This window comes from Tamandua tetradactyla, chromosome 1 (assembly GCF_023851605.1).
Source record: "Tamandua tetradactyla isolate mTamTet1 chromosome 1, mTamTet1.pri, whole genome shotgun sequence".
NCBI classification, from domain to species: domain Eukaryota; kingdom Metazoa; phylum Chordata; class Mammalia; order Pilosa; family Myrmecophagidae; genus Tamandua; species Tamandua tetradactyla.
Window position 1 is genome coordinate 134046996 of NC_135327.1, and position 26892 is coordinate 134073887.

The 26892-nt window shown below is 37.7% G+C and overlaps 1 protein-coding gene and 1 pseudogene across 2 annotated transcripts in view; both read left to right on the forward strand.

Moving 5' to 3' along the window:
* Positions 1-26892, forward strand: part of SEMA3E (semaphorin 3E) — a 292458-nt gene that overhangs the window by 87721 nt on the left and 177845 nt on the right. The gene's annotated exons all lie outside the window — the stretch shown is intronic.
* The window catches only part of LOC143679162 (uncharacterized), a 39331-nt pseudogene continuing 21359 nt past the window's right edge, over positions 8921-26892 (forward strand).

Consider the following 26892-nt stretch of genomic DNA (forward strand, 5'->3'; position numbering starts at 1 on the left):
AGTAGCAACTTGCAAACTGGAGAGAAATTAAGGAATGGCTGTAGAGCAGTGGTTCTGCTGGTGAGTCACCCTGGTGTCTCAGCATGGCAGACCTTATATAGTACTTTTGGGTGAATAATGTGTAGTTCCCTGGACTGTAATTTTTAACTCTGTCTAAAGCGTAGTTTATAACCTAAATTATGACTTAATAAAAATTACAAGAAATTATTCTCCATAAATAAAAGTATAATATTTATTAGAATATATTTGGGGGCTCCAATTCATTATTCTATTAAAATCTAGCTCCAGTTAACATTTGGTAGTTTTCAAAACTCTTAGGATAGATGTACATAGGCAGATGATTGAAATTTTAGGAAGAATGCTTCATCAGTTTTTCAAGCTGATTATAGTTTTCATGTGCTTTCGTATTTGTTTTTTTCAGCCTGACATTTTGCTTGCTAATTTTTTTCAATTTATTTTGTCATGCACTTTTCATTTAAAATACTTTAAGATGACTGTTTCCTTCAATAGAATTTTGACCTAGAATTTGGTAACATTTACTTTAATAATTTTGCTTTGCATTTTCAACACAAATCGACCAGAGATATATGCACACATAACTCTAATTTGCACTTTACCATTTCTCATTGATTTATTTTCCTTTGGAATGTGAAAGTTGACACAATAATGAACCTAAGATCTTTTGCCTGGCTTCAGTGGGCACCATCAAAAAGTTTGAAAGACACTGATAAAAAGTGATTTCAGACTAGGTTAATTGGGTATTGATACACATCTATTCTTGATGAGTTAATGGAGAAAAAAAGAAATGAATATAAGACTTATATTAAGTAAAACTATAAAAAAGGAAATTTTGGTCTTTAGTTCCTAACATAGTCCCTTCCATACTTTCCAATTCTCGTACTTCTGCAGCCAAGAGATTGGAGCCTGCCTCCTTGACATGCTCTTCTTCCCCTACTCCTGAACCCCCAAAGGTCCTAGAACTAGATCCAGTGCAAGTGTTTTGGGAAGGGAGAAATGTGTACTCATTACCCTCCCTTTCCATATATTCACATATGCACGCATTCTAACACATATTTAACGTATTCCATGATTGATTAGATTACAGAGACTCGTAAGTCTCCGTGCTTTTGTGGAGCATCATACGATACTGATATACTTATATCTATCAGCTAAGCAAGGAATATTTTCCTAACAAGTAAAACATAAATTATATGCATAAAGCTCTGCCTCATCCAGTTCTGATTGATTATAGCACTAGTCATCTTATAAATATTTTAATAATGTACATAGAAATCCATACATAAACATATACATATACTTACATATGTTTATTTAAATATAGGTTATTTTATAGGAAAGTGCTGATGTTAACATATATTTTACTCCTGGTCTGACTATATGAAAGAAAGAGATACCTATCAAATGCTCTTAACAGTTGGAAAGTCACACTGCACAGCACTTGCCTCAATTTGACTCTTGCTGGCCCAAGCATTTGCTTTCTCCACTATGGTCTCTCTTTCTGGCATTTTTTTTTTTTTTTATTTCTCTTGAACTGCTTTGGCTCAAAACAGCTCAAAGAGTTATGCCAAGGAAGGATGGATATAAAAATACAAGTTTAATAGACTTGACAAACTTTCAAGAAAAATTAGTAGGCATTGGAGTTTGGAGGAAGACATTTGTGATTAGGAAGGGCATAATGAATATCACTGCAGCTTCAGAGCACTGACCCCAAATGGACAGGGCTGGAAACTGGGTGCAGCCATGGTCCTGCTAGTTTATTTTGACTTCAGAGATTTTGGACATAAAGGAAGAACATCTGTCATTTTATCAAATGAGCATAGTTCCAGAAGAACTATGATATTTTCCAGCTTATTGACTTACAATTTCCATTTCTGAATATTCCTAGCAGAAAACGGGGTATGCAAGGTAAAATAAAAGCACATCCTCAAATACTCATGTCAGGAGCAGCAAGTAATAGTAAGTTGTTGAATTGAACAGGGTCGGAAGATCCTTAATTTCCTTTTAATGCATCCATGTTGCTAGTTCATTCGTTTTGTCAACTGACAGTATTTATTAGCTTTTGAGACTGCTTTTATCTACTAACCTATTTCTTCAAGTGAATTAGGAAAAAAAATGCTACATTTGATTTTACCAGTAAACCTCTTTTGTCCAAGTCAAGGAAACCATTAAATCATGGTTTTAAGAAAATATAACTAATGCACTGCAGTAAGACAGTGGGATAGAGAGTGTCGCTCAGGTGAGATATAAATATCATAAAAGTATAGGCTGAGAACCCTACTGGCTTACTGATTAAGGAAGCCACATTCAAAGCTTAGAGTTAGAGACACTTGTCCTAGAATCCCAGCTATACTTATCCTTCGGGAAACTCCTGAGAAGCTAAGTCTGAGTTTCCCTGAGTATAAAATGAAGAAAATAATTAGCATCTACTGTGTTGAGTTGTTATGATGATTAAATAAGATAATGCATGTAGAGCACGTAGGACAATGTGTGACACAAGTAAGCACTTAGTACCTGACACTCACCATTTTATCTAGGCTCCTGAGCACTGTGCAGCAGAGAGCTTTCTTTCTCATCAGTGGATTCTCATAGCCTAGGCAGGGCTCTGTGGTTTGCAAACCATACTGTAGTCATCAACTCAGGGTTTAGAGCTGATTATTATTTCTATGTGTTGTTGCTCAAATGAAGAACTTACACCACTCCTAAATAATATTATTATTTGTTATGATATACACTGGATTTGTCCAGGCACCATAGTGCTCAATAGTCTATAGTCAAGGTTTTAAATAAATGGTGAGATAAAGAAAAAAACAATATTAAGAACTTATGGATCCACTCAAACATATTTTAACCAGGCTGCCAATAAAGGCAAGTAAAGTGTTAGAATTTTCTATAAGGTGATTATGCAAGTACCTATTTCGAAAATGTCTTATGATGTCTCAGGAAATCATTTAATTGGTACTACAGAAGTGTTTTGTAAACGCCTCATTCTAATAGGAACTTACTCTATGAAAGAGGAATGAGAAAACCACAATTTAAAGAGGATTATTAAGAGGGAATGCTTAAATGGAAAACATAATGAATGAAGAGTTATTGACCTAACTGAAGTCTGAAGGTTAAGGTAAACTGATCAAGAAGTTTGAAACTAGAGCAATACAGTCATCTGCATTTTTTTAGCTTGTTTCTTTTTTTCTGTATATACCTTAGCATAATGAGAGTGTGTTCTCCATTCTGAGGTTAGCATTGTTTCATGCTTCATTTTATTGGCATAAGTGCAAGTTCAGGGAAATAGAGTTATTCATCTGCTTAAGAAAAGAGCCATATTTTCTCAGTTTCTCCACCTCTTTACACCTATGTCATCTTTTCCTGCTAGGAGAGATTCACTTTACTGTTTTAATTATGACAGAATTGTCTTAGCTTTTTAGTTCTCTATGTGCAGTTTTACATTCATATATCACTCTAAATTTCTAAAACCATTAAATAAAAATTTCCCGTTACAAAGGAACTTGTTAAGAGATGAAATGAGTTGGAACTTAACCATATTGAGTAACCAAAAACATGGATTTCAGTTTATGTGAGCCTGGACCCATGCGGGCCCTCTGGAATCACAGAATAGGTATTTCAGTCCTTGTAACCCCTAACAGATTTGGCTTTTTGCCTTACCTAAGAAACAAAGAGAAATTTATTCTGCTTTTTGGCATTGTTGTCTTTTTTGTTAACACATTCAGCATTTCAGAGTATCCATGGAAACTAACTGCCTTATCTATGGCTGAGGCTTCTTATTTATTTATTTATTTTTGCTGATTTGTCCAAATCACATTACATCTATTTGTCTCAGTTTCTCCAGTCATTAAATTCCATCCATACATATATTTTATTAGTGCAAGACTATTGCTAATAATAACTACCATTCATTGAACACAGACTATGTACAAGGAATTTATACAGTGTCTCTTAAATCCCTTTTAGGTATCATTTTTGGCGGGGAGCAAAGTGAGGTTTGTATTAATATAGGAAGTAACCTTACCAAAGACACAGAACTTTTTTATAGTCTGTACATATATAAAATATCACTCTTTTGGAACTTAGAAGCCACAAAAAGACTTTTGTTTAAATTCCCCACTATCTCTTTGATTATAGTATGAATTGATAATTTAATAATTAAAAAAAAAATCCTGAACATCTATATGCACTAGTTATAGTCTGTAGAAGCAGAAATATACTTAAAAATATATAAATTCCAGCTTAAACTTTGTCCTTCAGGAGTTTACAGAGTAGTGAGAGAGAAAGGCATTTAAGCTGACTGCAAGACCAGGTAACTAAAAAGGTAAGGACAGAATCTATGACAGCGAAAGAAATCTTCTGTTTTCTAGGTTAAATTATCACACTTTATTTCAAATTAAACTTTCAAAAAGCATAACATTTTTTCTGGGGAATTTATTTTACTTATTCAGCTACTCAAATACTCCCAAGTTCTATCATACAAAATTACATGTAAAACAAAACAAAATTTTTTTGTGCATTAAAATATCTTAAATAGAAAATTTAAGACTTTTGTAAATATAAAACAATATTTAAATATTTCCATTTCAGTGAACACTAATTTTCTAAATCTCCTCTGGGTCCTCTGCTGGCTTGATCAAACTCATTAAGAGTTTGACCTCACCTGGCTGTTAACTGAGTCACTGTACATTATTAGTTCTCAAAACCTAAGTCCTATAGGAATGTCTCTGCCTGTAGTAGTGAGCTGGGCTCTGCCAGGCTCATTGAACCTGCTCTCCACAGATTCGGTTTTCTTTCAATATGGTCTTTCAGGGCTTCTCCTGGAGTGTGTTTTCCCATGCACTGCCCTGCAAAGAGAGCTAGGAGAGGTTCTATTCTTTCTGGCTTGTGGAAATCCACCTTACTTACTGTCTCTGGAAGCCTCATGCTCAGGACTTAGACTAGACCTGGATGGCTATTCTCTTTCACATTCTCTGAAGTGTGGGCTTCATGACTGCTCTATGTTTTCCTGCATTTGGCTGTCAGTACTGCAAAGCTTGCCAGGAGTTTCCCCTATGTGCTTAAGAAAGGAAAAGTTCAGTCAGTCAGTCCCCCCACCTCCCACCCCCACTCCTTAATAATCACCTGTAGCTACTCTGCTGATGCAGCATTAGCCTCTGAGAATGGTTCCCAGATGAGCTAACAGTAACCTCTATTGTTGCCCTTCTAGGAGAGAAGAGGGGCTCATGGAGACAGGTTCACAGTGCTGCTGATTCCAGTATCATCTGTACTATGCAAAACTTCACTTTCTTAGTATCATAGCTCCTCATAGTCAAGTATTAGTCATCTAGTCATTCATTCAGCAAGAATTTACTAATACCCTACTGTGTGGGGACACTGTGCTGGATAGAAATAGAAATGAACCCTGCTCCATGATGCATAGATATTTTAATTATAACTTTCATATTAATTAAAAAATTGTCAAGAAATTAGTGGTGTGCCCTACCCAGTCCTGAGGGATGTGCAAATCTATATTCTTAGACATAAGGACTCATCCTCCCTGAACTAGTGAGTTAGAGCCAATGCCAACACCTGCACTAAATTCATTTGGCGTCATCATTTGAGCCTTTCCTTATACATATTGCAGCTGAAACTATTCACTTGCCTCGTTCCTGAAGATATGGGCAGCTCATTTACCCCTTTATGCCCTCTTCTCATGACCTAAAATGAAAATGACTTCTGAGACATCTGGATACAACTTTGTAAAACGTTTTCTTATAGAAAATAGCTATATTCAAACATACACCCTAGTTGAATATCACTTATATGAAGCAAATTCATTATAACCAACAGGTAAAATTAATTTCATAACCTCATTAAACACATTTCTGTCGGTGTGATTCTCAATTCTCAAAAAAATGTGAATGGTCTGACCTCAACCTTTAGAGATCCATACTCAGTAAGTAGTTTTTGGGTTGGGCTAAGGAATCTACATTATTAATTTTAAAATCTGCATTTTTGCTGCAAGTAGTCTGTGGATAAACTTTTAAGAAATAATACTTTCAAATAATGCATATTGCAAATGAAGGCACAGAATATTTGATAGTACATAATTGTCTTCATTTTACTTATTAAATTATTACACATTTTTAGAATGATGTATTTAGAATGGATATATAAATTCTAGGGATATAAAGTAAGGCCAAGTCTACTAAGTCTAAGGGAGAAATATTATTACAATATATTTGGTCATGTCTTCTTATGGGAAATATCTTAGTGTATATAGAATAAACTTAGTGTATGTTTTGGATGTTGTGTGAAAGTTTGTTGGATGATGAGGCACAAACACATCAGACAGCCAGGTAGCTGAGAATACCTGAAAGGACACTTTATTAGATTTATTAGAGCCTGGAGGAGGAGATGGGAGATTGAGAGCAGAGGAAGGGCCCCAGGCTTATCCAACCTAGGCTCCTGAGAGGTTCCATGGAGAAAGGGTGAAAGAGTACATGTGGGTCCCCAGCTCTTGCCTTTATTGTGACCCAGAGAGGATGGGTAGAACTTTCCTGAAGATACTAGGGATTGGAAGCTTCAAATTATATGGTGCAAAAAAGCAGGGGTGGCAAGGGTCGGTTGGAGAAGCTGAGGGCAGCTTCTCATCATCCAAGCCATACGGAGATATAGGCCTTGCTAATAAATTATGTTGCATGAATGGGCAAGGGGCCATTGGAGAAGAAGTAGCAAGGGCCATTTGGAAGAAAAGTGGCAGAGTCTATTTGGAGAAACTAAGGGTGGCTTCTGTCATCCAAACCATATGCTGTTAGGAAAATGGTGCTGATAGACTTGCTCAATGCAAGGTAGTCACAAACCTTCAATATGTAAAAAACATGATATCTATGAAGGACAACAAAGTGAAGTGCAATAGAAATGAGGTATGATGGTTTAAATCTCTTGAAGGGCTATGTGAAGATAATTTTGTTTGCATGGCCAGTTGGTGACATTTGATCAAGGGGCCAGGGGGCCAGGGCAGATATAAAATGTAAGATAAGTGGTGTATAAATTAAATTTAATCATCACAGTCTGGGTTTGTGAGACCTGCAACTTTTTATTATTAGGCAGATTTATGGAAAGGCAGATAGTAGCCACCCTGGGGTCATCTCATAGCTTTAGGGTACCCAGGGGTGCTTGACCATTGTCCGGGGCAGTGAATCATCCGCCACATCAGCAGAGTAGGGTAAAGTACTTGGTGGTACTTTGGGGAACTGGTGTGTGCATGGTGCATTACCCAGTAAGTTCTGTTGTAGCTTATAGGCTGCTATTTCAGGGACATGTGAAAAATTGTCAGTGGGTAAATATCCCCAAGGAGACAGGTTAGGTGTCATGGGGAGAAGTATGGGGAATGTAGAGATGTCAGTATAGGATTAGGGGTTAGGCGGTACTCATGATGCTGTGTGTAGGGAATCTCTAGGACTTTGAGGAGAGCATTTCTCCATGTTAGTACACATGGGAAAAAGATGTCAGGAAGGGGCTCTCGGGGCACGCATTGGTCACCATCTGAATAGTTAGGGAGACATTACTTAACTAACCAATTTTGCTAATTGAGTTTGCTAATCTCAGAGCAAATTTATAATCATGGAAAGGGTGGCTTATAGTTTTGCAGGCTTTCAGGTACTATATGAGCTTCCAAGGAAGGCAGTTGGCAATCTTGTTGGGGGTATAGTTCCAAGTCTGAGTCCCAGAGTTGTAAACAGTGCTGTAAGTCTTGTACTCCAACTTTGACCAGAGGTGAAATCTTCCCTAGTAATGGAATCATGGGCTGGGTGATGCCTTCTGAGGCAAGGTCATTATCCAATGGCAAACTCATGGGCTGGGGCAATGCTGTCTGAGGTAGTGATCTCTGGGGCCCAACCTGGGGATGGGTATCCCTCCCAAGTCTAAAAAGAATTGGGAATTTTGTCATGGACTTGAAATTCCATTGGGCAACTCTAGTCATGATACATCTGTAGGGTTTGTAAAATGATTGTCATCACAGAGCTCCATGACTTCTAGGGGGTAGTCTAGGAGGTACCTAGCAAACACTGTGGCTATGTGTTTGCTATGCATTTCCCTCCACAAGAAGAATATATTTTGTCTAACTTATATGTTAATTATGTGTTAATTTCTTCTAGGTTGTCTTTGCAATCTTAACTCTTGTCTTAGAATAGTATGTATGGAGAGCTGGTGTAGGGACAGTTAGCCATGCAGGTTTGATATAATTATACTTGTGAGGCCATTGGTGTTGTATGAAATCTAGTTTCGAGTATCTCTAGACCGAGAATCATTTACCAAGAACCATTTGACATGTAGGTTGTATAGCTTTGGGTCATCTTCCTTGCTTGGTAGCATACTGGACACAGGTAGTTGAGGAACGATAGGCAGCAATCTCCTCTATCCCATCCCTGGGTACAATATTAAGGTTAGCCAATATAGTTTGAATGTTCCAGGGCCTGCATGATGAGGTCTTATGGGTTGGTAAGTCAGCCTATGAACTATTCAGCTAGCAAAATTACTGAAACCCAGAAATAGGGTGAACATTGACATTGTGCCAGTTGGTGAGGACCGGTCTGAATCTACTACTTGTGTCATGACAATTGGATTTGGTATTGTGTCTCCATTGCTGAGAAATTGTATAATGCTTTCTCTCAGGGCTTGCTCTATGTTTGGGGTTTTCCAGCCTCAGGGTTTTGCTTTGTGAGGGTAATGGGCACTCATTGCAGGGAAAAAGGAGGTCATCTTCTGATGTGATAGCATCCACCAGATGTAACTTTTCTTCACCTCTAAAAGTGACCAAGACCATTTCACTGCTTGGTTTGGGAGCTTTAAATCTCTACTTTTTGGCAGACTTAACAGTAATGGGAAGCAGTCCCATGTAATTAATATGGCAATGGGGTTTGTGAGGAACGTGGCCCCCTCCTTGGGATGCCAGTGTTTGGTTCTGGAGTACAAGTCACAGTCTTTGGTAACTACTTTGGCCAGTGACAGCCTAGAAGCAATCCTTTTATGTGCCCACCTCCCCAGGGCAGAGGAGCCTCTGACGCCTGAGGTGCCAAGGGCCCAGACTGCCAATTGGTAGGGAGAGCTTGAGGGTCTAAGTGGGCAGTCTCTGAGGGATGCCCCAGATTAGCTGTGAAGGATGAATTTTAGGTAGTTTATTGGCAGTGTCATTGAGCAGTAACTCCAGTATGGTGAGTCAAGTGTGTGGAAATGGATGGGGCTGCCAGCTGTTTCCAAATGTGGAGTTCCCCACAATAGCCTCTTAAAAAAAATTTTTTTTTTAGAAAATTCTTGCTTCCCCTGCCCGCCCTTTGGCCATCACCCAGGAATTTCTGATAATTAGGGGATGGTGGCTCAGAGAATCTGGAAGGGCTAACTAGAGTGTTTTCAGCTCTGCTAACTGCAGACATCAGACAGCGATCTTAGGTAAGTGGGGTATTTGAGGCCAAGTGATATGCTGTGGCCCTCCAGCGAGCCACAATTTGCATTGTGTACACAGTGAGAGCATTGCCATTTTGTAAGGTATACTGATTCTCTTTCCATGTCAGACTGTTTATCTCAGGGAACTTACCATTTACATAGAATTGGAGACAATGGGGGTGCCATCGTCTGTTACAAGTTCCATGGGCAAGGGGCTAAGCATGAGGGAAGCCATATTCTCCTTTAATTTGGAAAGGCCCTGTTTGTCAGGCTTAGTGCTCTCCGGTAAATACCAGTTCCACTCTATCAATGAGACTTTAGCGGCCGGGCTGATCTCCTGCTGGGAATTAATACCCATTAATATTAATTAAAGTTAATTAATGGTAAAAAATTAATACCATGCTCACCCATGGTATTATCAGAATCTGCATGTGCAGGCTGACCAGTTGTGGCCTTGTAAACACCTCCATTTTTAAGAGCCTAATAAGCACCCTGAATTTGCCATGCTTGTCCAAGGATTCTAAGAGGCATATTCGGAAGTAGCCAAGGTCTCAAGTTTAAAATCTGTTCTCAGTGGGAACAAAGGGTATAGCATTGGAAATGGCTTGCGTTACAATTCTAAGGTGTATCGTTGGCCTCTCCCCAGTGGAAAGCAGAAGTACATATATAGTTTGTTTTTGTTTTTTCACATGTGCTCTAATGAGAGTGAGAGATGTGAGACGTGTTATCTCCAGAACATGGATAAGAATCACAGGTGTTGTATGTGCCTCAGTGTCTCAGGTAGGCTTCTGTTTAATGGTAGTGAGAATCTGTCTGTCTTTAGAGGACCAGACAATACACAGGAATTTGACAAAGATGGATGTAACTTGTATTTAATAGGGTGTTCCTCTCCAGTCTCATTTTTGTAGATGATATGTGAGTATGGCTAGGTCCTCTTAAAGACCTTCTTTACAGTCACCCTTTAATTGGATATCAGCTATATAATGCCAGTATGGAGTTTTTTAAAGACCATTTATTAAGGTTCTGGTCTGATTAGGGATTTTCTCTGTATCTTTCTTTTTTAATTTTTTTCGTTTAGGTCTTGGCATTAAGTAAAACATGCTGGCCAGGTCAGTCACAGAAAGCAATTGCCCATGCTCCTGGGTATGTCTTTTATTAAGTGGATGATGTTAGGAATAGGTGTTTTGGTGGGCAGGACTTGTGCATTAAGGTTGGTATAACTGATGGTTAATTGCCTTTCATTGGTGGAGGCTTTAGGAACTGGCCAAACAAGGCTTTTAAAGGGAGAAATGATAGAAATGAGCACTGTCTTATCCATTAAATCTCTAATAACGCTGTTATTAGAGGGCCACAGTTGTCTTAGGCAATACTGAGGTAGTGCTTATCACCTTGGTGGGTGCAGGCCATTTCCCCAGGGTCCCATTTGCCATGGCCCACCAAGGGAGCCAAAGATTTTATCTTATTCCAGGCAACAATTAAAGCACAATACCATCAATGTGGGGGAGTCTGAACAAAAGTGCCATCACTCAGGATAGCAATTTAATAAGAACTGTTACAGCTCCCAGGGGGGCAGAGGGAATGGACCTTTGATATGCAGGAAGAGGAGGAAGTGGTGGTTCCCTGCAGGGTGCCGACCTAGGCCTGATAAACCAGAATCTGTGACTCTGATGTGTCATCCTCATGTCCTGCCAAAGTGCCACCCCATCCAAGCCTCCAGATAGTGTGAGACCTGCTGATAAGGCTGAGGAGGCTGCCTGGTAATTTGGAAGGAGGGGCTAACTGTAAGAAATTTCCACTACTGTAAGAAGATTTTGGTGAAAAGGAGGCCCTCCTCCAGGGCTGATGACAAACTGTGGGTTTGTTTGAGTGCTCAAAGAAATGCTATGCCCATTGCATCATCTCAGTCTTTTAAAATAACAATTGGGCCACATTAATTGTTTGCCATTGGGCATCTGCCTTGGCAGAAGGGGCTTGGCTCAGTTTTTTTCTTTTAATCAATAAGGGAAAGGCTCAGAGTCTTCATGACACCAGCCAATTGCCTCATTTTTTTTTCTCCCTTGGGGATAGGAGTGACAACTTGGACCCCATATTAAAGACTCTCAGCAACTAATATGCCCCTTTACCTTTGTCCCTTTGAGAAAAATCTTTATAGGGATGGGCATCAAAATGATAAATCCACTGTACCATTCTTATTTTGGGCAGGAGGCCTCTTACTTTTTCTGTTACATTGATTTTTTTCACCCCAGGTACAGGGATTCCTTTTGCTTTTAAATATAGTGGGACCCTGATGTTTGTGGATAAATGTAGCTAGGAGGCCGGGAGTGTCCTAGAGTTCGTTATGTAATTTGGATTCCTTGGCAATGCCTGCTCATTTTCTCATATCCTGGTGGGAGTGGGGGTGGGGGGAAGCATTTACTAATATTTCGGCCCCTTTGTTGATTATCCTTAGCAACCAGCCAGCCACTTTCCCTCCTGCTGAACAAAATCCTTAAGAATGGTTTGAATTTCTATTCTGCTGTATTTTTGGTTTGCGTTTCAGTGTTCTCCCCTTGTGAGGTTTATTTGACCTTGCAGGTCATTGCTGGAAAAATTAGCAGGAGTTGGGGATGTGCCCTCCACCCTGTCTCATGTCCTGCTGCCTTTCTCTCCAGGCTCTCTCAGAGGGGCTAGGGTCTGCAGCCAAGCACCGGACCCTCTACAACCCATGGGGCTGGGGGGATGAGAAGTGACAGCAGCAAAGAAAGCAGGAACAGAAAGGTAATAGATCCCCTTCCTCTTCGGTCGGCAGGGTGCATGTTACCACCCACAGCCAGGAGTATGCCCCACTTGTGTGTTTCGGCTGGGGAAATAGTCCCTAACCCAGGGACAGCGTGGCTCCCTCGCACAAAGTCTGACAGACACAGTTCAGACATGTCTGAGCAATGGAGGGCCCTTTATCATGACAATGTCTTCCCTGGGCCTTTGGGTAAAAGGACAGATAAAATGACAGGCTCAAGAGTCCTTGTTCACTGGGTAACCTAGGACACACAGACCTGGGAGCAGCTCCTCCTATACTTTGTGTCGGCCTCTATATCTTCACAGAACAATAGCCAGTTAATTTATACTGAATTTTCACTGGCCTTACCCAGTTCTATGCTCCTTTTTTGGGGAGCAGTGGGGACCTATTGTGCCCCCACTTGTACTACTAAGACAGGCAGCTGAATTAAGGGGTCTCCAAGGAGCTGGCCCATGCCTCTTTCAGATCCCTGGACCTTTAGTGGATCTGCAAATTTGATGTGTGTAACCTAGGCAATGTCCAACAGAACCAAATGTGCACCAAGGCAGCACCAACAAACATCCCACAGAACCGAAGCCAAAGCTTGCACAAAGCAGTGCCAATGAGCACCAGCAAGCAGTGGAGCCTTCCCCAACTGTGCTAACAACTTAAGTGGCAGGTTGAGTTGTTAGCATGAAGGGAGAGTAGCATGAAGGCATTCATACTTGGGAGCTACCGGTCATTGTCAAGTCACCCTGTGGGCTTCCAGTTGTTTTGGATGTTTGGATGTTAGGTGAATAGGTGTGAACACAGCCAAGCAGCTGAGAAGGCATGAAAGGACAGCTTTATTAGATCAAAGATCCTGGAGGAGGAGATGGGAGAATGAGGGCAGTGGAGGGGACAAGGATTTATCTAACCTGGGCTCCTGTTAGGGTCCATGGAAGTAGGGATGGAGAACGGTTCCCAGCTCTTGCTTTTATTGTGCTCAGGTGGGAAGGGGTAGGGCTTTCCTGCAGATACTGGGGATTGGGAATTGGAAGCTTCAAACTCTAGGGTATGAAAAGCAGTTGTGGCAAAGGCCATTTGGAGAAAAAGCAGCAGGGACTATTAAGAGAAACTGAGGGCTGCTCTTACCATCCATACCACGTGGATAAGTGTTTCTTGATAGTTGTGGTTAGCATGAGGGCAGGGCTAGCTGGGCTGTTCACTCTGAGGGGGAGCTTATGACTAGGCACATATAATGAGGCAAACAGATATCATTTATTTTACGCCATTACAGTAAAACAGTTATTCCAAATCAAAGAACAGTAATTTCTCATTGACAAAGCACTCCAAATTCATAAGTTTACTAGATTAACATTTAAAGATTATACCTACTGAACTATTTCTGATAGAAAATATGTGTAATACCCATATGTAAAGGTATTACTACAATAACAATTGAATTTCTTACCCAAACATTTTCAAGAATAAAACAAAATTAAAACGTAGTGAGAGGATTTTTGTTGTGTTGTTGAACACACATACTAGCCTTCACATTTCCCTCCAAACTCATTAAATGTAGGTATTCCATTAGGAAAATGAGGAAGGACTTGGCAGAAATGATGTTAGGAAAAGAGATTGAGTGAGGACAGCAGCAGTGGCATTTGGAAAGCTGAAAGCTCTAGAGGTAAGTGGCCACTAATTTAGCGAACCAAGAAAGCTGGATTATAAACTGAAATCAAGTAGACTGAGAAGCAGTTCGATTTCTATCAGGGAAAACCCCCATCCCCCAAATATAGGAACTGGCAGTACTAGAATCTCTGAAATTGGAATAAAATGGGGCTCTAAATAAGAAGACTGGTTGAAAGTTTGAATAAGAAGTAATCCAGACATCAGACTCCTCTTCCCTTCTCTGTAATCAAGTGTCCCCCTTTCTATGGCAACAGAAGAGTTAAGGAGAGCATGAAGCATAGGCTTTCTGACTGATGGGACCAGGTGCAGTTGGGGAAAAGGTAATGCTTCTAAACACCTGAAGATTGAGAAATTTTTTCTAGAGCATTTTGAATTTCCAAACTCTCTTTCCCCTAGGTTCCCAGAGCCTGGCACTAGGCTATAACTTCCATAAAAAAGATTAGAAGAGTCTTTTATGAATGGAACAAATTCAAGGGAAAACTCCTATATATCCTCAGAGGACTTCCAAATTGAACCAATTTATGTGCCTTTAGTTATAAGCCCTACTGGGAGTCTAAGCAATTTTTAGTGTCCAATCTGATTTATGAGCAGATGGCCGTGAGTCTCACCAGATATTTCAATAGAGGCATTAATACGGTATCCAAATTAGATATAAAGGAAAAAGAATTTGTAGAAAACAGGTTATGAAGAGACAATGAAACAGCAATAAAAAAGAAAAAAAAACTCATTGATAGTCTCAGACATAAGAGAAAATATTATTTACCATTTGGTAAATAAATAAAACATTACCGTAATTAATTGAGACAAGTAAAGCATGCCCATTTAGGAAAAAAAAAATACAGAAGAGGTCTGACAACAATGGCATTTGAAAAAAAATTCAGTAGAAGAGTTGGACATAGCGTTAAGGAAATCTTTGTGAAATAACAACGCGACAGTAATGGAACAAACCATAAACAGAGAGTAGGGCATCATCAGTTAAATGAATTGAATATTTTCTAGAATTGAAAGTCTTGTATAAAGGATGAAAAAAAGAAGGTTCCACTAAGGCACATTATCATTGAATTTTATAACACTTGGGGCCAAGAGAAGCTCTCAGTAGCTTTCAGAGAAGATGAGTAGTTCTAGTCAAAGGACCAAGTGCCAGAATGATATTGAACTTCAAAATAGCAGTTCTTTCTTGATTATAAGCTAGAAGACAGTAAACCAATTTCTTCTAAATTCTGAGGCAATATCATATGCAAGCCAGAATTCTGCATCTACCAAATTATCAGTTAAATGGAAGGATAGAATTTGAAGGTCTAACAAATTTCATCTCCCATGAACCCTTTCTCAGGAAGTAACTGAGGATGTGTTCTACCAAGAAAAGAGAGTAAATTTTGCAAGAGAAAATCATGGGACCCAAGAAACACAGGCTGCCGCATAAGAGAGGAGGAAAGGAATGATTGCGAAAAGAGATCGCCAAATAAATTTAGTCGCTAGTATTGTTCCTCTAACCAGGTTACCAAGGAAGTCACTGTCCCTGCGGATATTAACAATGTTAGGAAGACGATTTTTTGTGGTCATTTGTTTGCTTTTCTTTTTGTTTTGTATAAGTCATTCATATTAACTGGACAATGATCCTTCTGATTTTTCTTTGCAAGGGCTGTGGTGGGTATTGCCAGTATTAATTATTTCATTTTACTTGGCTATTAAAAATTGCAACTGGGCTCTGTTTATAGGCAAGAATTTTTTTGTTTAATTTACTTGTTTCACTTTGGTATAGATAGACTTGGAGACAAAGCTTTATCATATTTTTCAAATGATTCAAGGGAAGAGGTGTCATATAAATGGAACATTAATCTAATTGTTACTCAAGTGCCTTTATATCAGACCTGAATTATATAGACAATTACATTATTTCCATAAATTATTTATAATTCAAAGCCCTAATATATGATATTAGTAAAAGATATTAGTTTTACTTGATCTAAAATGGTCTGCTGGGAAACTAAAATCATTCAATATTTTAACTGCAGTAAACATTGTGGTTATTTCATGTTCAACCCTTTAAACTGAGATTCAGTTTAAAGCTGCTGTTTGGTAAGCTCATTTTTTAGAAAATCAAATCTTCTTAGTCAAAATGATCAAAGTTTTATTTAGATTTTCAGTAAATAATTAATCTTAGTTTTACTTTGTACATTCATCAATATAAAGAACACCAGAGTAGGTACTTTTGAAAGAATTACCCCATTTATCAAGCTGACATTTTGGCTGCTTCACAAAAAAAAACCCAGAGATTCCATCATTGGTATATATAGAGGCAATTTCAAATCAAATCATTTGTGCTACCTGGGATGTTTGATTAATGAGACCCTGCATGGTTTTATTAATCTTTCTGCATTCTTTGCATCTCACTCTTGACTTGTAACCCCTCCCTTTGGAAAACACCTTTATGTTTAATTCAGAGTTAATCATAAGTTAGATTGTATTTTTGTTCTCTGAAATTTTTTTCATAAGCTGTTTATAGGGCTTTTGATTTCCAAGCTGAATACATTTATCTACCTTACTGCATGTTGTTAAATTCTTTATCTTTAAAAATCTTCTGTTAATAAAACCAATTTTGTAAATAAAACATCACAATAATTAATTGAAACCTTTGCCTCATATTTTTCTTCTCAGACACTTTAGAATATGAAAAAATATAAAAATGAGACTTCAGATTTTTAATGTTGGAACATCAGAATAATGATTTTAGTCATGATTCTCAAGGTCAAAGGCAGGTTCTTTAATATCATTTTTGAATCCAGTGTGAATAGAATCCAAGTTGTCACTAAGAACTCTATGTGGTTACATAAGCAAATCATATACAATAGATAGGTGAATAGTGCAGAGTTTACTGTATTTGCTTTATGAATGAGTTAAACATTACTTACCTGAAAAAAAGTTTCTGGCCTCTTATTTAAAAGCCTGTATTTAATTTAATGGGCTTTTAACTTAGGTCAAAACCACAGCAAGTTAGCAAGTTCAGAAAGTCAAGCATGGTGGGTCCCCACTACCTCCTGTCCTCAGGGAAAGAGAAACGCCACCTATAGGTGGAGCCAGTGGGCCCAGTGAAAAAAGTCCAGAGCTGTGAACCCCTTTGAAATGACTTAGGCAAGGATCCTTATCCAAAAACAGAAAAGAAGCTGTACGAGATTGTAGTCAAAGCAAGGCAAAGGCTAATTTTACTTTTGGTAGATTTCACAGGGCATATTTACCATTGGAGCTTGGGAAAGCATACGGAATAAAATGGAATTTTCATCTCCACCTAAGAAGCTGAATTTTCAGGGTTTTAGAGGCTCCCTGGAGACTGTTGATATAACACTGGTTCACTCCTCATGGGAATGGCTCATTTTTGCCCACAAAATTAAATCCAAACCCTCCTTGGAATACAGGATCATTCGGGATCTGGGTCCTATTCCTTTTCCAGTCTCATTGCTTCTCACCCCAATCCTACCTCCCCAGCAAGGGCAAATACTTGCTCTAAACCAGGGGCTGGCAGACTTCTTCTATATGGTCAGATAGTAAATAGTTTAGGCTATATGGGCCATACAATCTCTGTCATAACTACTCCACTCTGTCATTACCGCAGAAAAGCAGCCATAGGTTATACATTTACAAATGGGCATGGCTGGTACCAGTACAACTTTATATACAAAAAATGGATTCCAGACCTGATTTGGCCCATGGACCTATAGTTTGCAACCCTTACTCTAGACCTGTGATTTACAAACTGTGTGGTGTGACTGTTCATGGAGTATGAAATCAATTTAATAGGCCACAGCCAGTGTTTTTTTAAAATATGAAAGAAAATATCAGTGAGTATTGCATATTTTAAGAGTAAGAATTTTTTAATGAAATGTATTAAGACATGTTATGCATGTATGTGTGTGCAGGTTGCTAAATGGAATCTATTTCTTACTGCTGGATCATGGTCTAAATAGTTTGTAAACTACCCTAAATTACATGGAATTGGTAGTGGCTTAAAATGTAAATGATATTTACCATAGAATACATTATATAGAACAATACTTGATTTGTTAATAGCATTTATACTAAAGTAGTCATGTAAAAAAATCCATTTATTTTCCTCATTTCACTGTAAAACTGCTCAGCAGTTTGTGAATATCAGTAGTAATAATAATAATAATAAATATTTACTGTCTGCAGGTGCTGAACACAGATCATCTCTAATCCTCAAACCAATCTTTTTAGCTAGGTTTATTATTTCACAAAAAATGAGAAAACTTAGATGAGAAAACTAGGTTGGAAATCTTTCACAGATGAGAAAAGTAGGGTTCAGAGATGTTAAGTTATTAGAGAGGAAATATTCGCAAAAGATCATAGGGACACTGAAGGCTGGCTTCCTGGGTTCTAATCCCGTCTCTGCCATTTCTCAGCTGGAACTTGATCAAGTTACATTGCCTCTCTATGCTTATGTTTCCTCACCTGTAGAAAGGGGTATCGGGTACAGATCTCTTAAGTTGGTGTGATAAGTAAAACAATTAATGGTTCGTATAAAGCCTTGAGAACTGTGTCCTGCAACGGGTAAGGATTCAATACTTGTTAACCACCGTCATTATCGTCATCATCATTATTGAAGATCATGCATATTGTAAGTGGGAGAACCAGGATTTGACCACAGACCTGGCTGATTCAAGTGTCCATGGCCTCATGGCCCCTCATTGAATCATCTTACCTCTCTTGAGCCAGGCAACCGATGAGTGGAAAATTAGCATAGGGAGGGTGAGAGTCAGTGTTCCTTTCTTCTGTATGGGTAGTTGAGCTGACTTTTACCAGTCATGACCCTGGCAATGATGATTTATAACCCTGGTAGGGAAAGATTCTGTAATATTGAAGTTTTTCTTTCTTAGCCCCTAAACCCCTGTACCTTCCCAGTTAGGGACAGTTCCTGGGAAAGAGGTCAGAACAAACAACAGCCCAGCCCTGCTTGAAGAATATGACTATAGTGAAATTGTCTCTCTGTCGGAGTCAGCAGAAGAGCTGCAAACTTTGATGAGGATGCCAGTAGGGTCGAGGAGAACCCCAGAGGTAAGAAGCCCTCCTCAAATGCAAGCCTGGACAAATGCAAGCAAGGAAGTTGAGACCCCATTTTAGGCAGTGGCCTGAGGCACAGGGGAGAACAGCCATCAGGAAAGCCTCTTCCCTATCAGTTGTGCTCAGGCCATCTGACCATGGTCACACCAACTCCTCCTCCTTTCTCCTTCCCTTAACTTCTCCCTCCTCTATTACCACCTCCTCCTCCTCCTTCCTCCACTTCCTCTTCTTCTATTCTTCCTTCTTGTCCTTCCTTTAATTATTTAAATCTGAATTAAGCAGGTGACAGAAGGATCTTTCAGATGGAGCCCACTTCCCATATATGGAGAGTGGAATAACTCTGATTGAAGCTCAGCAGAAATCGGACATTCTTTATCTCCCTATATTATATAAGATGAAGGATATTTGTGACATTTAACCACTTTTTTTCCCTTTTTTCCTGCCTCAAGATCTTACTTGTTCTCTTTCCATTGGTGACTTAAATATGAATGGAGATGAGAAAGGTTTCCTTGTGGTTTGTAAATCCTGGGATTCTACATGATGTCCTAAGGAAATTCAGGTTGTGTCATTTTGAAAGGTGGTGGAGAAGGAGGAAGTAGAGGTGGGAAAGATATGGAGGGAAGTAGTTATGGAATGGTTTATTAGTTAAGATACTCCTGTTTGAGGGACAAAATAGTCCTAGAAATTTATAGGAGCTGGATGAGAAAACCGTGTAAAGATTAATCCATTTATATTTGTAAACTAGTGCTCAATTCCATTAAAGTCACAGACCAGAAGCTCTGGTGGAAGCTCCTTCCATTAAAGATAACCTGTTACTTCATTAACAAACACCACAAATGTTCAGGACAAAACTGTAGATCGCTTTTGTTATTGTGGTTGAATTTTTGGGAAGCAAGAGATAATTTCACATAATGTATATCTTATGCTGGAAAAGACTTCAAAATCATGTAAAATCATCTGTCACTCTTTTTATCATCTTACTTATCTGAAGTATGGAGAGAGTCATCAGAGAATAAGTGCAGTCAAGAAAGTAGATCCCAGGTTTCAAGATACCTGGTTAGATTCTGTTTCCAACATACCAATACATTCATTGTTTGCTTTTTCTTCATAAAGAAAGGATTACCTCTTTTGATATGTTATAATGCAGCCCAAAAGAAAGGGTTACATCTTGCTATGTGTTATAATGCTACGCATGCATTCAACCATTTTTTACCAACAGTTTATTGAATTCCTACTATGCGACAGTCACTCTACTAAGTTCTTCTCTCCAAGAGGAGAACAAGAAAAGCTTGAACTCTACCCTGATAAATTTTATGCTCTAGTAAAGGAGAGAGATGTTAAATTACTCTGAGAATACTCATTTCTGGGAAGGAAAGGCAGTTTAGTACAGGTTTCTTAAAGACTTGCATCTGAAAATCACACGATCATCTCAATTGATGCAGAGAAGGCATTTGACAAGATTCAACATCCTTTCCTGTTGAAAACACTTCAAAAGATAGGAATACAAGGGAACTTCCTTAAAATGATAGAGGGAATACATGAAAAACCCACAGCTAATATCATCCTCAATGGGGAAAAATTGAAAACTTTCCCCCTAAGATCAGGAACAAGACAAGGATGTCCACTATCACCACTATTATTCAACATTGTGCTGGAGGTTCTAGCCAGAGCAATTAGACAAGAAAAAGAAATACAAGGCATCAAAATTGGAAAGGAAGAAGTAAAACTATCACTGTTTGCAGACGATATGATACTATACGTCGAAAACCCGGAAAAATCCACAACAAAACTACTAGAGCTAATAAATGAGTACAGCAAAGTAGCAGGTTACAAGATCAACATTCAAAAATCTGTAGCATTTCTATACACTAGCAATGAACAAGCTGAGGGGGAAATCAAGAAACGAATCCCATTTACAATTGCAACTAAAAGAATGAAATACCTAGGAATAAATTTAACTAAAGAGACAAAAAACATATATAAAGAAAACTACAAAAATCTGTTAAAAGAAATCACAGAAGACCTAAATAGATGGAAGGGCATACCGTGTTCATGGATTGGAAGACTAAATATAGTTAAGATGTCAATCCTACCTAAATTGATTTACAGATTCAATGCAATACCAATCAAAATCCCAACAACTTATTTTTCAGAAATAGAAAAAACAATAAGCAAATTTATCTGGAAGGGCAGGGTGCCCCGAATTGCTAAAAACATCTTGAGGAAAAAAAACGAAGCTGGAGGTCTTGCGCTGCCTGACTTTAAGGCATATTATGAAGCCACAGTGGTCAAAACAGCATGGTATTGGCATAAAGATAGATATATCCACCAATGGAATAGAATAGAATACTCAGATATAGACCCTCTCATCTATGGACATTTGATCTTTGATAAGGTAGTCAAGCCAACTCACCTGGGACAGAACAGTCTCTTCAATAAATGGTGCCTAGAGAACTGGATATCCATATGCAAAAGAATGAAAGAGGACCCGTATCTCACACCCTATACAAAAGTTAACTCAAAATGGATCAAAGATCTAAACATTAGGTCTAAGACCATAAAACAGTTAGAGGAAAATGTAGGGAGATATCCTATGAATCTTACAATTGGAGGCGGTTTTATGGACCTTAAACCTAAAGCAAGAGCACTGAAGAAGGAAATAAATAAATGGGAACTCCTCAAAATTAAACACTTTTGTGCATCAAAGAACTTCATCAAGAAAGTAGAAAGACAGCCTACACAATGGGAGACAATATTTGGAAATGACATATCAGATAAAGGTCTAGTATCCAGAATTTATAAAGAGATTGTTCAACTCAACAACAAAAAGACAGCCAACCCAATTACAAAATGGGAAAAAGACTTGAACAGACACCTCTCAGAAGAGGAAATACAAATGGCCAAAAGGCACATGAAGAGATGCTCAATGTCCCTGGCCATTAGAGAAATGCAAATCAAAACCACAATGAGATATCATCTCACACCCACCAGAATGGCCATTATCAGCAAAACAGAAAATGACAAGTGCTGGAGAGGATGCGGAGAAAGAGGCACACTTATCCACTGTTGGTGGGAATGTCAAATGGTGCAACCACTGTGGAAGACAGTTTGGTGGTTCCTCAAAAAGCTGAATATAGAATTGCCATACGACCCAGCAATACCATTGCTGGGAATCTACTCAAAGGAATTAAGGGCAAAAATTCAAACGGACATGTGCACACCAATGTTTATAGCAGCGTTATTTACAATTGCAAAGAGATGGAAACAGCCAAAATGTCCATCAACAGACGAGTGGCTAAACAAACTGTGGTATATACATACGATGGAATATTATGCAGCTTTAAGACAGGATAAACTTATGAAGCATGTAATAATATGGATGGACCTAGAGAACATTATGCTGAGTGAATCTAGCCAAAAACTAAAAGGCAAATACTGTATGGTCCCAGTGATGTGAATCGACATTCGAGAATAAACTTGGAATATGTCATTGGTAACAGAGTCCAGCAGGAGTTAGAAATAGGGTAAGATAATGGGTAATTGGAGCTGAAGGGATACAGACTGTGCAACAGGACTAGATACAAAAACTCAAAAATGGACAGCACAATAATACCTAATTGTAAAGTAATCATGTTAAAACACTGAATGAAGCTGCATCTGAGCTATAGGTTTTTGTTTTGTTTTGTTTTGTTTTGTTTTTTACTATTATTACTTTTATTTTTTTCTCTATATTAACATTCTTTATCTTTTTCGGTTGTGTTGCTAGTTCTTCTAAACCGATGCAAATGTACTAAGAAACGATGAACATGCATCTATGTGATGATGTTAAGAATTACTGATTGCATATGTAGAATGATATGATTTCTAAATGTTGGGTTAATTTCTTTTTTTCCGTTAATTAATAAATAAAAAAAAAAGACTTGTTTCTGTCCATTTTAATTAAATGTTATTTTTCGGAATGTGAGGAGAGCTTTCTGGTTCAATTTTAGCTCTTCAAATTCCAAGAAAGTAAGTAATAAAATAACATAAGCAGAAAAATACAGATGTGATGAGACAAAAAAAAACCCTTAAGTCCTAAAAAGATTCTTGATTTGTCTTTTTAAATGCTGTCTTAAATTTTTATATTGAAATATGTCCTTTATTTCTTATGTTGTGCATGCTTTTGTCCAGAAGAAATAGCAGTCAACAATGCATGCTAATTTTAAAAAGTCGTGTTTATCATGGGTTGGACTGAAAGTCAAGTCTTTTTTTTTTTTTTAAGACTTTTTTTTTTTTAAAGTCAAATGTCCCATCTCCTGGGAATCCTCATATGGAACAGTGGAATGCAAATATTTATATTGAAATTATTTTCTTAGGTGCCAATCTTATGCCTCAAGGTGTTTCAAGTTAATCAGGAGAAAATAAACAATGTTTTTTTGCCAAAATTATTATTAAAAAAAAGAAGTAAGATGTTTATTAAGTAGAATATTTTGACAGCTTAAAAATTCTGTATTTTCATACTTGGTATCTATCCGTTCTAAATTGGAAAATAAATTTTAAAGAAGTTTAACAATTAAATATCAGGAGAGCATGAAAGAAAAACACTATATGAAAACATTGTCGGGCAGGCCATGATGGCTCAGCAGGCAGAGTTCTCTCCTGCCATGCCGGAGACCTGGTTCCCAGTGCCTGCCCATGCGGAAAAAAAAAAAAAAAACACATTGTTTATACTAAGAATATTCAAAAAAAAAAAAACACACAGATAAAAAAATGACTTATTATTAAAAAAATTAAACTAGTATTGGAATGGTTCCTAAATTGTTTATTTGTTTCTTATAAAGAAGAAATAAATGTTTATACCTAAACACATTTTAAACTTAGGTGCTTAATTATAGGAAAAATGAGGCATATTTTAGGACAAGCTGGTTTGTATTATAAACATATTTTATTGATAGTGTATGCTAAGAAAACGTTTTACACTATTGCAAATACAGCACCACCTTTCTTTAAAATGTCCATGGCAATTTCAGGGAAAAATGTATGTTTTGTATATGTAGGTATATGTGTGTCTCATATATGTATTTTTCCACACACACACACATTGGATTCATGCTATTCTGATTGTCTATAATCTTAAAATTTTAAAAGAGCATGTCTTGGAAATTGTTCCATGGCAGTACCTATAAAACTTTTACTGTCTATGTAGTGTTCCATTCTATGATTGTACCATGATGAATTTAACCAGTATCCAATTGAAGGAAGTAGTATCAACTTAAGAGACTCAGGGAGAAAAATAGGAATTAGACAAGTTAATGTATAGTTGAGTGTACTGTGTCTGTGAATTGGCAGAATGTACTCATCTAAAGAAATTGTATTTCCCTATTTGATGCTGTATGAATAAAAGTATCGAGGCATGGAAGCTAAGGCACGGAAAGCTTTAAAGGAGGCAGATCTGAGAATCCATAAACACATCCCCAAGCTCCCAGAGATATCGTCTACATGATGTCAAATAACTTGTAGATACATTTAAAAAATTCATTTAGACAACTGGATGGTTCAGTTTTGTATGACCCAAACATTGTGTGACCATCCTCCTTTCCAATAGATATTAATATGATACCCAAAATAAACATTTAAAGTATTTCATAAATCAATACATACATGTCCACATACAATGATAAAAATAGATGTGCTTTATGGGTACCTTTCTCTTGTTCACCTCTTGCAGAGAATTAAAATAAAAAGGCGGTGGGGGAGGGGGAACAACTCCTATGCTTAAAACTGTTCTGTCGGATAATATCGAGTGATCAAAATTATTTAGAGACATGGAAAATCAGCACCATAAAAAGTTATTTAAATAACTAGGATCTGTTTTATACAGCATTAAAAAGATTGTGAATGCAGTACTGCCATGAGATATAGACATTTTGCAGAGGAAAAGAATGAGTGTAAAATCATCTCTGGCTTCTCTTTATTTCCTGATGAGGTTGCACCCCATTGCGTTTGTCAAGGTCATAAATAAAACCTCTTTTTATTGTGCTTCTCCTGGATATTGATCCATAACCCTACATATTTTATGTCATCCATAGGTGTTACTTACCAGATGGAAATTTGGCACTTTGAAACTAATACTGGGAAGTGTTATAGGTTGAGTTCCCAGAGGAGCAGACTCTAAGAGACAGGTTAACATGGAGGAAGTGTATTAGAGTGTTTTTCATATGGGGACTTGCTCTTCAGATGGACAGAACTGAGAAAAGGTTGAATTGGCATACACTGTCAACTACGGCCACAGGCACTTGTAGGGGGAATTCTGAAACTCGGATGAGCCTTCAGAGTTGCTCCACATTGGGTCTTTTCTGCCCCCACATGGGCTGTGCATTGGATATGGGTCACTGGGGGAAGGAACTTGATCTTGGGCAAGATGCACTTCAGCTGAGATATTTCCTGGAAGGGTTGACAGCTGAAGGCTGTCTGTTGACAGGGGTCTGAATATCTGTGGAAGAAATTCCTTTTTCCTAAAAAGGCTTCTATACTGCACACCAGAATGGGAATTTATCAATTCTAAAGGGCAATAAATAGCTTTTGAAGAAATAAGTACTGTATATTTTTTATGATCAAATTTTGATGATCATCCTCTATATCTGGAAAAATAACATTAAGAAAAGTTTTTTTTTTTTTGATGCTCGTGTATGGTGAGAGGCAGTCTTGCAGGATTGTACTGTGTTTAAGACTACACATTTTGAGCCAGAGTATCTGGTTTATGTTCTCACTCTGCTATTCATTATTTAAAGGACTTTTTACACGTTAACTCTCTGTTCCTTGGTTTTGTTTGGTAAAATGGAAAAAATAATGTGCCTACCCCATAGAACTATTGTAAAGAATAAGCAGACTAATACACTTAAAGAACTTAGAATAGTGCCATGAGCCATGTAGAAAGTGATCAACTAGCATGAATTGTAGTCTGAGCTCTATTAGAATAGAGATTTCATCTGTTTTGATCACTGAATTATTCCCAGGACCTAGAATAGAATAGTTGGCAGCATGTAGTGGTTATGAGTGAATGAAACCTGAATTCAAATCTGAAAGTGTATTTATATATGCTGAAAAGAAAGATATGTATACACATAGAGAGAGAGAGAGAGAGAGAGAGAGAGAGAGAGAGAGAGAGAGAGAGAGAGAGAGAGAATGATTTTAAGTAATAATTTTAGAGTCTAAGTAAGGATATTGATCTTATTTTGAAAATACATGAGTAAATTTTCAAAATATTTTAATATCATTTACAATCTAAAAATTAAATAGTGCAAGAATATGCTAAAAATGTACCAATAGCAACAATTATTTCCAATATGTTGAATTATTTGAATTATTTTTTTCTTCCTATGTTTTTGTTCTGCTTGATATATGAAGAAAAATGTTAGAAGATATGCAAAATTTTATATCTAATATCATGTACATAATGCTTTTCTCCATAGAATCTGATTTATTGTTTGCGTTTTCATTCATTTTTAAGACAATTCATTGAGAACCAATGTAAAAAAATCCCTATTCCTCTCTACCTAGAATGGAATACCTAATTATTTATTTTATTTGGCCAACATTTACTGGGCATCTTCAACCCCACCAAGTGAAATTCACTTGGGGAGCATAAATATGAATGCAGGTTCTATCTGTTCAGAGGAGCTACAAATTAGGAGGTGACAGACACATAAGCAGTCCAGTAAATACAGTACCTAGGACTTGTAAGAGAGAACTACCAAGTATGAACTAATCATGGGATTAACCAACTTCAAATTTCTGAATTTGCACAGTAGAACTCTTGGCATAGTTCTTGACATAGAACTCTTGACCTCTAAAAATCACAGGAATAGATAAAGATTTTGAAAGTCTTAAGAATAGGATATTAGAAGTTTCTGATGTAGTCTCTAGTGGTAGAGAAACTGCCTGGATACAAAGTCCAC